Source organism: Carlito syrichta, unplaced genomic scaffold (genome assembly GCF_000164805.1).
Source record: "Carlito syrichta isolate Samal-C Ts95f unplaced genomic scaffold, Tarsius_syrichta-2.0.1 Scaffold310396, whole genome shotgun sequence".
Classification (NCBI taxonomy): domain Eukaryota; kingdom Metazoa; phylum Chordata; class Mammalia; order Primates; family Tarsiidae; genus Carlito; species Carlito syrichta.
In genome coordinates, this window is record NW_007254492.1 from 492,981 (window position 1) to 502,144 (window position 9,164).

Here is a 9,164-nt window from a genome sequence, read left to right on the forward strand (position 1 = left end):
CTACTCGGAAGGCTGAGGCGGAAGGATCACCAGAGCCCAGCAGGCGAGGCTGCAGTGGCCGCTCCAGTCTGGGCGACAGAGTGAGACTCCAACTCAAAAATAAATAAATAAAAAACCTTGAGAATGCTGTTTTACCCCAGCTAGTTGCAAATTTCTGTGTGAAGGTCACAGGTGTGACTTGCTAATCTATGTGACAACTATAGTGCTTAGAACTTGGTAGTGACTTATAATGTAATAGTTATAGGAATAAGTAAGTTTTGTATGGACATAAGAAATGGTAATCATTAAAAATGTTAAGAGTTTATAAAATTTATAGTTAATGTTTAGGGTGATAATGTTTTAAGATCAAAACAGGATGAATAAAGATACATTGCCTGTCTGGTCCATTAAATTGAAACTGATTGCCTTGAAAATGAAAAACATGTTTTTGCCTCAAGCCAAACTCTAGGATATAAAAGGAGTTGAAAAAGAATAAATCGGCATTTGTCCTGCTTGCTGCAGAGTCAGTGTCCAAGTTTTTTCTCCTGCGCCGATGCTGTCCCTCCTTCAGGAAACCCTTACCCCCTGGAGCTGGACTCCGGCAGAAGGCCATCTTCTGAGGTGAGGATGGGAGCAATGAAAGAGGCTATGGGAGTAGTACTGGGTTAGGGTGAGAGAGGGTCCCATGAGGAGTGGGTAGTACACTGGGAGGGTGCTGCTCATGGTAATGAGCAATGCAGAGACCCTGAATGGATCTCTGAGAAACCCATAAAGAAGCCCCAGGGAAGAGCCAGCTTTCAGGAGCCCGTCGAAATACCCTGACAGGTGATGGCCCAGTTTGCGCCTGCAAACATATGACCAGCAACCCTTTTCACTCACCCCGATGGGTCCTGAATGATCCAGATGTGGCAGAACATGAGGGGGAGGAGGCGGGGGCATGGAGAGGAGCAGAACAAGCCTCCTCTCCTTCCCCATGGCTAGCCCCTGACCCACACCCAGGCCAGGCAAGAGCTGAGATGGGGCTGGGTCTGGATCACTGAAGAGAATACAAGATGGAAACTTTGATTTTCACTGAACAGAGTCCTCTCTCTGTAGGATCACAGGACCCGTGGAGCCACACCTTAGCCACAGGAGCCATAACGTTTTCTCTATCCATGGTCTTTTCATCCACCTGCTGAGTCAGGACCAGTGCACCACATTTTCCTGCCCTTCTGCTCTGCCACCTTGAGAAGGCCATAGCTAGTGTTTTGAGGGTGGGGGAACTCCAGATGGAAGGGAATAGGAGAGCCACACCCTCACACAACTAACAGAGAACAAGTTATGCCCAAGACAGGTCAAGCCTATCACCCGGATGGGGTACTGGGGGTGGGATTCTAGAAAGTTAAGGAAGCAGGGAGGTCCTGTCCCAGTGGCTTCTGGGATTGGGCTCAGTGGTGGGTGACTGAGGTGGGCCTAATTCATGTTGTGCTGCTTCCATCAACGTGGCTGGTCTTGCTCCTGTGTCCTCAAGGGTCTAGGCCATATCCAGGGGAACATTAGGCAACTCCCTGCAGCTGATGGGCATGCTCTTAGAAAATCAATCAGAAGTATGTGCTGGTCTCAAAGGCAACCCCCAGACTGGAAGTTCTTCCTGTAGCCTCTGTTTCCTCTACAGGAGATGTTGATTTTGAAGACCTGGAGGGAGCAGAGAAGGCTGTCACTGACTGTCCAGGTATTGTTCCAGTGAAGTGTCCCCCACTATCCCCTCCTGAAAGAAGGAGGAATCTGAACCAGGGCCAGCCAGAAGTCTCTGGCTCAGATTGGCCACATGTTGGCCTCTAAGCAACCATAGACTCATGGTGAGCGGGAGGCCTGGGCATAAGGAGAGGGGATGCCATGTGAGGCCCAGGTTCTGGCTCCAAGCAAGTGAGCAGCTCACCGGGGCTGGAGCCCCTGCTCCAGGTCCTCGATGGTGTCCTTCAGGGGCTGGCCACGGGTCTCAGGCAGCAGGGCACAGAGCAGGCCCACCACGATGGGGAGGCTGCCATAGATGAGCATGGGGAAGGCCGCATGATACTCGCCCAGCAGGACCACCAGTGGCGTGAGGATGCCCCCGATCCGTGAGAAGATGCCCACCAGTCCCATACCTGTCTGTCTGGGGGAAGCCTGGGCCAAGCTGAACAGACCTGGTCCCAACTCTGTCACCACTCCACCCCAGCGTATGTCCTTGGGAGAGCCCAGACCCCTTGCTGTGAGCCCCAAGCCTGCAGGTCTCCAGCCTCATCAAGCCCATCCATCATGCATGCTCCCTGCACCTGCCTGCTTCTTCTACCTCCTGGCCTCTTTGCTTGCCATGTTCCTGCTCATCTGTCAAGTCTCAGGTCAGCCTGCAGCTCCTGACCCACTTCTTCCCACCCCAGTGCTCCTTCTCCGGGGCCATGCATTTTTAGACTTACCTTATGATCTTATCCTGACTCGCCATTGCTTATCCAACTTCCATGTGTGTCCTCCCCCGCCTGGGGACAACTTGAGGGCTCTGGCTGGCTGCCCTGAACTCCGCCCAGCACTGCTGCTCCAGAATCAGCCCCATTAGCTATCTGTGAAATGGGGTGATGGTGGAGGAGGGGTGGCCACCATCAGGGTCTCAGGAGAAGAGGGTAGAAGGTGAACCATCGGCTCTTACCGGATGACGGTGGGGAAGAGCTCGGCAGAGTACACGTAGGAGATGGTGAAGGCAGCTGCCATGGCAACCTTCCCCACCACGGCCAGCAGGGTGACCACCACAGGCTGATCTGTCAGAAAGCAGATAGCCCCATCACCTAGACCCTGTCCCCTGCCCTGTCCACCCAAGCTCCTCACCCCATCTGTACCCACACCTCGGGAAAGCCCTTTCTCCTGAAGGTGGGACAATGGCCATGGGTCTAGCCCCTGACAGCTGGCAGATGAAGCCCAGTCGGGTGGGGAACGCCTGGCCTGGTACCTGCTGGGATGAAGATGATGATGATACACATGAGGCCACCCAGAACCAGAGTCCCCAACTGGCTCCATCTGCGGCCGAACTTCTGCATCATGAAGAAGCTGGAACAGCAGGCAGGCACCTCAACGACTCCAAAGATGAACTGCGTCAGGTGGATGTCCAGGCCAAAGTCCCCCACTTGGAGGCTCAGGCCTGCAAAGTGTCCAGGGGTTCCTGTCACTGCTGGGTGAGGAGACATCATCACACACAGGTGGAGAGCTCACCCTAGTCAGCAGTCACAACAGGGGACATTGGCACAGCTAGGGAGAGACTGTCCCAGACAGAAGGAGCCACCATCTCCCCACTGCAGTGAAACACACCAGGGAAGTGACAGTGCTTTGGCTTTGTCCTCAGGAGGGAACGTGGGCCCTGGTCACTCACCAGACACAGAAGAGAATCAGGGTCACCTTCTGGAGCTGGGGGTGTCAGAACAGATCCAGGGCATTCCCTGATGGGCCTGTCTTTTCTGGGACCAGCTGCGGGGGAAATGCAGAGTTAGGGGCTAAGCAGGAGGGTCTGTGTGGATCAACTTTGGGGGCAGGGCTAGGCCTGGGATGAGGCTTGCTGGAAGCACCTGGTTCAGGAGCTCAGGGGAGAGTTTCCGCCTGTTGACCGAGGCCGCCTTCTGGATCAGTTGCTTAACCTCCTTTATCCTCCCCCAGATCAGAAGCCACCGTGCAGATTCTGGGAGAGCCCTGTAGGTGGGGAATGGCTATGACCTTGGGGCCTGGGGTCCCCTGGAGCTTTCCCAAATTCTAGTGCCAACTGAACCCCACACCCCCACACTTACAGGCTGCCTCTCCCAGACAAGCCTCCGACTCTCCCATGAACGTGAGTTCGGCACTCCAGCCCCCGCACAGCGCAGCCAAGGGTAACTTGCTCCTGGCAAGTGTCTCCTCACCAGAAGTAGAAGAAGAGCAGGAAGATAGGCGCAGTAGCAGCGATCTGGAAGAGCCTCCAGTTGCGGATGAGGTAGGCAAGTCCTGCCAGTGCCATCTGACCGAGGCTAAAAGCACAGTGGCCCAGGACCAAGGCCCGAGTCCTCCGCGAGGTTCCCACCCACTCTGAAACTGTGGGAACAGAGAGGTTGAGACTGGATTAGTCCCTGTTCACTCACTCCCTGTTTCTCCCAGTTGCAACAATGCTAAGGTTGTGGCCTCAGATCCAGCACAGAAAGCTCTGGGGTGACAACGTCAGGCCCAGGGTGTCTTATAAGAGCACCGCAGGCAGTCTGGGTCTGTGGCCAGCCCAGGCCCGGGGCCTTGCCCTGTGGCTGAAGCCTCCTGCGCCTACATACTCACGCAGGGTGACCTGACTGAAGGCGTATCCAGCCATAGCAATCGCCACAGCAAAGCGCAGGACTGTGTAGAGCTGAAAGCCGGGCACAAAGGCCATGGCCAGGCCGATGATGCCTGAGAACAGTAGCTGCACCAGGATAGTGACCTTTCGACCAATCCTGAGGAAACAAAGGGCAGAACTATGGAGGGGATGGGTCCTTCCTGGGAATCTATCTGAAGGAGAAGAAGTCCTGCTCTGGGTTCTCTTGCCAAGTGAGGAAAGATGGTCCTTCCCTGAGGGGATCAGGGCCTTATCCTAAAGGCCCAGTGTGAGGGAATAAGGGAAAATCTTGGGTGTGGCAGGAGCCTAAGAGCAGGTTAGGTGATCAAGGTTCTTATTGGTCACAGAGGGGCCCAAAGATGAGGGCCCCAAGCAGGAGTCCAGCCATGAACACTGACTATGAAGTGTCCTTCAGCGACTTCCAATCACGAATCAGATTGAACTGAGACAGACACAGGCAGATATGAGTCTTGGAATAACTTCTTCACCACTGAGACCACTACAAGCCACTTAGGGCAGAAACCCATGGTCCTCAAACTGTGTGCCAAGGCAGTGAACTCATTGGGTACATACAGCAGGATATTTATGATTTTAAAGGGAATTAAAACTGTACTTAACATCTATCTGGCATCACACAACTAATAGCTTAGGAGGGTGTACAGTGTCCATGTGAGACCACACTGCTTTCCCTTCCATGACATCATATTTATGTGAAGTCCTGTTTTTGGCAGTTTGTGTGAAAAAAAGCAAATGCCTCAGAATCCTCAGGTGCTCTCACACATGACTTGAGGAAGGCAATTAGGACAGAAGAACACACATATGCACAAAAAGATACAGAGAGAGGATGGGAGGGAGAAGGAGGCAGAAAGAAAGAAGGCGGGGGAGGGAACAGAGGGAGGAAATAAGAGAGGAAGGGAGGGAGTGACAGTGCCAGAGGATGCCCATGCAAAAGCCCTAACCCATCTGGAGACACAGGGAGACCCTGACAGACAGGCTGGAAGACCAACAGGACAAAATATTTGGGTCCATAATTATGCACACATAGTCCACTTGTCTGATCCTGCCCCCACTGGGTGGTGGGCCCCTTAGGGAGTTCTGTGCCCTTGTACACAGCATGGCTCCCTACACAAATGTCTGTGGGGACGAGATGTGTAAGCCCCCTCAACCTTCACAATGATGACTCCTGCCTTTTGGGTGCTCTTCCTATGCTGAGTGCTGTGCTCAACCCTTCATGCACATTTTCTCACATAATTCCAACAATCCTATGCTTACTCTTACCTTCCCCCAAGGGAGGAAAGTAAAGCAACTCATGCTAGTTCCCGCAGCTGGATGGTGGTTGGTGGAGTCAAGACATCCCTCTTGTCATTGACGGGCAAGAAATATGAGTGAAGGCTAAGTTGCCTACTGCTGCCCAAACATCCCGTCTACTTCTTGCTGCCTGGCCTGTCTTGTCCTGTTGTATTTCCCTTCTTTCCAACAACAGTTTTCTAGTATCTTGGTGCTCAGCTCACATACCACCTCCTTCAGGAAGTTGTCTGCCCATTCTCTCCCCAGCAGGAAGAAAATTCTGGGTCTCAGAGCCCACCCCGCCCTTTAGCCCTCTGCAAGGGGCCCAGATCTTTCCCTGACCACCAAGGGTTCTTGCAGAAGAGAAACAAAGTACCACTCTTCTCTGACAGTTCCCTGCCCAGCTAATACTCAGGGACCTTTGACTGAATAAAATTGCATGAACAGCCTAGTTCAGGGTGTGGACAAGGGCTACAGTAGGCCCTGAGCAATCTGGGGGGTTTTCTGGGCTTTAAGGATGATGATTCTTGGCTAGGTGGGCAGACAGCTTGTGAACACGTGTAGGCCTGCCACAATGTTTTAGGGCTGGAGAAGGCCTGAATCTACCACGGAGGTGATGCTGGGGCGATGGTGGAGAGGCCAAGGAGGGTGGGAAGGGGCTGGGCTGGGCTGGCCTAGATCTGGTAGGTGGGGAGGTCGCAGGCCACTGAGCACTCCCTGTGGGATGGGATGAGGTGGAGGGTCAGGAGGACAGGCAGGGCACGTCCTCAGGCTGCCAGGATTCTGGAGAAAAGTTTATGGTCATATATTAAAAAGTAAAAATTAGCCTTTGGTTAAACCATTGTCCTTTGTCCACTGGAAGTAGATTACCTGGGATAGAAAAAAACTTTTAAAAACAGTAAAAAAAAAAGTAAACATTGTAATTTTGGGTGTTTTTTGGGTTTGTTTGTTTGTTTGTTTGTTTTGTTTTTTTTGAGTTGGAGTCTCACTCTGTCGCCCAGACTGGAGTGCAGTGGCCGCTCCTGGCCACCGCAGCCTGACCTGCTGGGCTCTGGCAATTCTTCCGCCTCAGCCTTCCCAGTAGCCGGAATTACAGGCATATGCTACCACGTCCGGCTGATTTTTTGATTTATTGTAGAGATGAGGTCTCGCTGCCCAGGCGGGTCTCGAACCCTCGGGCTCAGGCAATCTACTCCTTAGCCTCCCAAAGGTGCGGGATTACAGGCTGAGCCACTGAGCCTGGCTTGGTTTGTTTTTTAATTAGTTAATAAATTTTTAAAAGATGGGTTTCCTATCATTCAGGCTAGAATGCAGTGTTGTGATCCCAGCTCACTGCAGCTTCACCTACTGGCTCAAGAGATCCTCCCACCAGTCTCTCCAGAAGTTGGGACTATAGGAGTGGGTACAATGTCCAGATAATTTTCTTTCTTCTTCTTGCAGAGACAAGGTCTCCAATGTTGCAAAGGCTGATCTCAAACTCCTGGGCTCAAGCAATTCTTCCACCTTTGCCTCCCCAAGTACTGGAATTATAACCATGAGCCACTGCCTGGCCTTAAACACTGTATTTTGAAAGCCTCTAAAAATATATCCTTCCTCGACTATAGAGGTAAAAAGTGAATGTTAATTCCTGGGGTCCAGGTTTTTCGCCACAAAGAAGGTGAGATTTGCACAGAACCCCTCAACAACCGACATTTATAAGCTATCTTGACTTTCTGTGCTGTCCCCCACTCCTGCAGGGACCTGGACAGCAAGTCGGGCATGACAGTCCCAACTCCACAATCGATTCACTGTCCTGCCCTGGCCAAGCCACTTCCATGTTCTGTGTCTCCATTCCACCATCTGGAAAGCAACAGAGTGGGACCAGATGTTTTCAGAGGACCCCTCTTGTTCTCAGGTGACTGGAGTGGGAATCTTTCTGTTTATCTACTGGAGTCTCTCCTAAAAGGGTAAAGCTGGCAAGAGAGAATGCTTAGTTAGCTACAGGACAAGTCCTGGAGTCATGGGTGCTCTCCAGCATCTCCAGAGGCAGGCAGGCAGGCAGACACCCAGAGAGAGAAGCTGGGAGGCAAGAAGCCCAGGACAAGCAAACAAGAAGGCAGATGAGTGAAGAGAGAAAGGGATAGCATAATAGAGTGAGGAAAACACAGGAAGACAAGCAACCAGCAGACACGTGGGGGAGACAGAAAGATGACATGAAATGGACACATAGATGACAATGTTGAGCGGAGAGCAAGGCATACAGACAGAAAAACAGGAGGGGATGGGAAGACAGACAATTGGGTAGATAGGCGGAGGAACAAGCAAAGAGAGGGACAGACAAAAGGATAGGTAAAATGGACAGACAGATGGGCAGATGGGCAGACATACCACCCAGAGAAAATGACAGAGGGGTAGAAGGGAGGTGGACAGGCCAATAGGCAGATGAGAAAGAGAAAAACAGGATGATTGGCAGAAGGAAAACACACATGCTGCTGGTTAAACATACAGGCATGGGGCAGATACGGAGACAGAGCAACAGCCAGTGACTGTGGGCAGAGTCAGGTGGAAGACCTGACAGACTCACCATACCCACACAGGCAGGCAGAAGGTCAGCCCTACCTCGTTCTTTAGGGATGGGGGCCTGTCCTCAGGATAGTCCCAGCCCATATCACAAGGCTGCGTCTCATTGGAGCGGTGGCCGAGGATGTCCTCCAGGCTGGCGTTGGCAGGGGGTGGCCGGAACTTGAGGCAGGGCTCAGGGCTGCCTGTGGCATCCAGGGGCACGCTCAGGGCCAGCTGCTCAGCAGCACTCAGGTTGAACGTGTGGTTCTTGACCCAGGCCACTGCACAGTGGTGGGGTTCTTCCAGGACCATGAAGATGTGACCAAAAACATAGAAGGTACCCAAGAAGTTGGGCACACTCAGCAGGATCAATAGCTGGAGCTGGAAGTGACCAAAGTCACCTATTTCAGCCAAGACTTGGGTAAACAGAACCATATCTGCTGGTCACCACCTCCTCAGCCTGGGACAGCAGGAACCTCTGCAGCTTGGCTATGGGGCCACTTGTTCTTCTGGAGAGTGGTGGAAGCTGCATTAATGTTTAAGCCACTCTTGCCCAGCTTCACGTGTCACTTCACAGCTCCCTAGGTGTTTGGGCTGCACACTCTGAATCTATCCCCTAAGGCTGGCACCTGGGAGTGGACCAGCCTGGCTATCAGCCCTCGTGTTACCAAGCTGCCAGGCTGCCCTGCTGTCCCCTGCTAGGACTTGGACCAGTGTCAGAAGCATCCCTGAGCCTTGTACTCTACTCTGGGATAGGATGGGCAGGGATTGCAGAAGAGCTCGCTGTCTGCTTGAGAAGAAGGGACCGGGTCTGGCCCCTGGACACGGGCTCAAGTGGCAGCCTTGAGCATATCTCTTTCCTTCTTGGGACCTGAGTTTCCAGCCAGTCACAGCAGGGGGCTGTGTCCCTCTCAGGCTTTGCCTCTGCTGCCCTTTCATCCAGGTGAGAAGCCTCCTTGCCCAGGGGACACAGGCAGCCTGCAGACCCATTTCCCTGGGTCAGGCCATTTTGCACCTCCCTGTG

At 52.8% G+C, this 9,164-nt stretch overlaps 1 pseudogene; it reads right to left on the reverse strand.

The window, feature by feature from the left end:
- Positions 1-1,559: 1,559 nt before the first annotated feature.
- On the reverse strand, positions 1,560-8,575 carry LOC103270837 (annotated as a pseudogene).
- Positions 8,576-9,164: the final 589 nt, after the last annotated feature.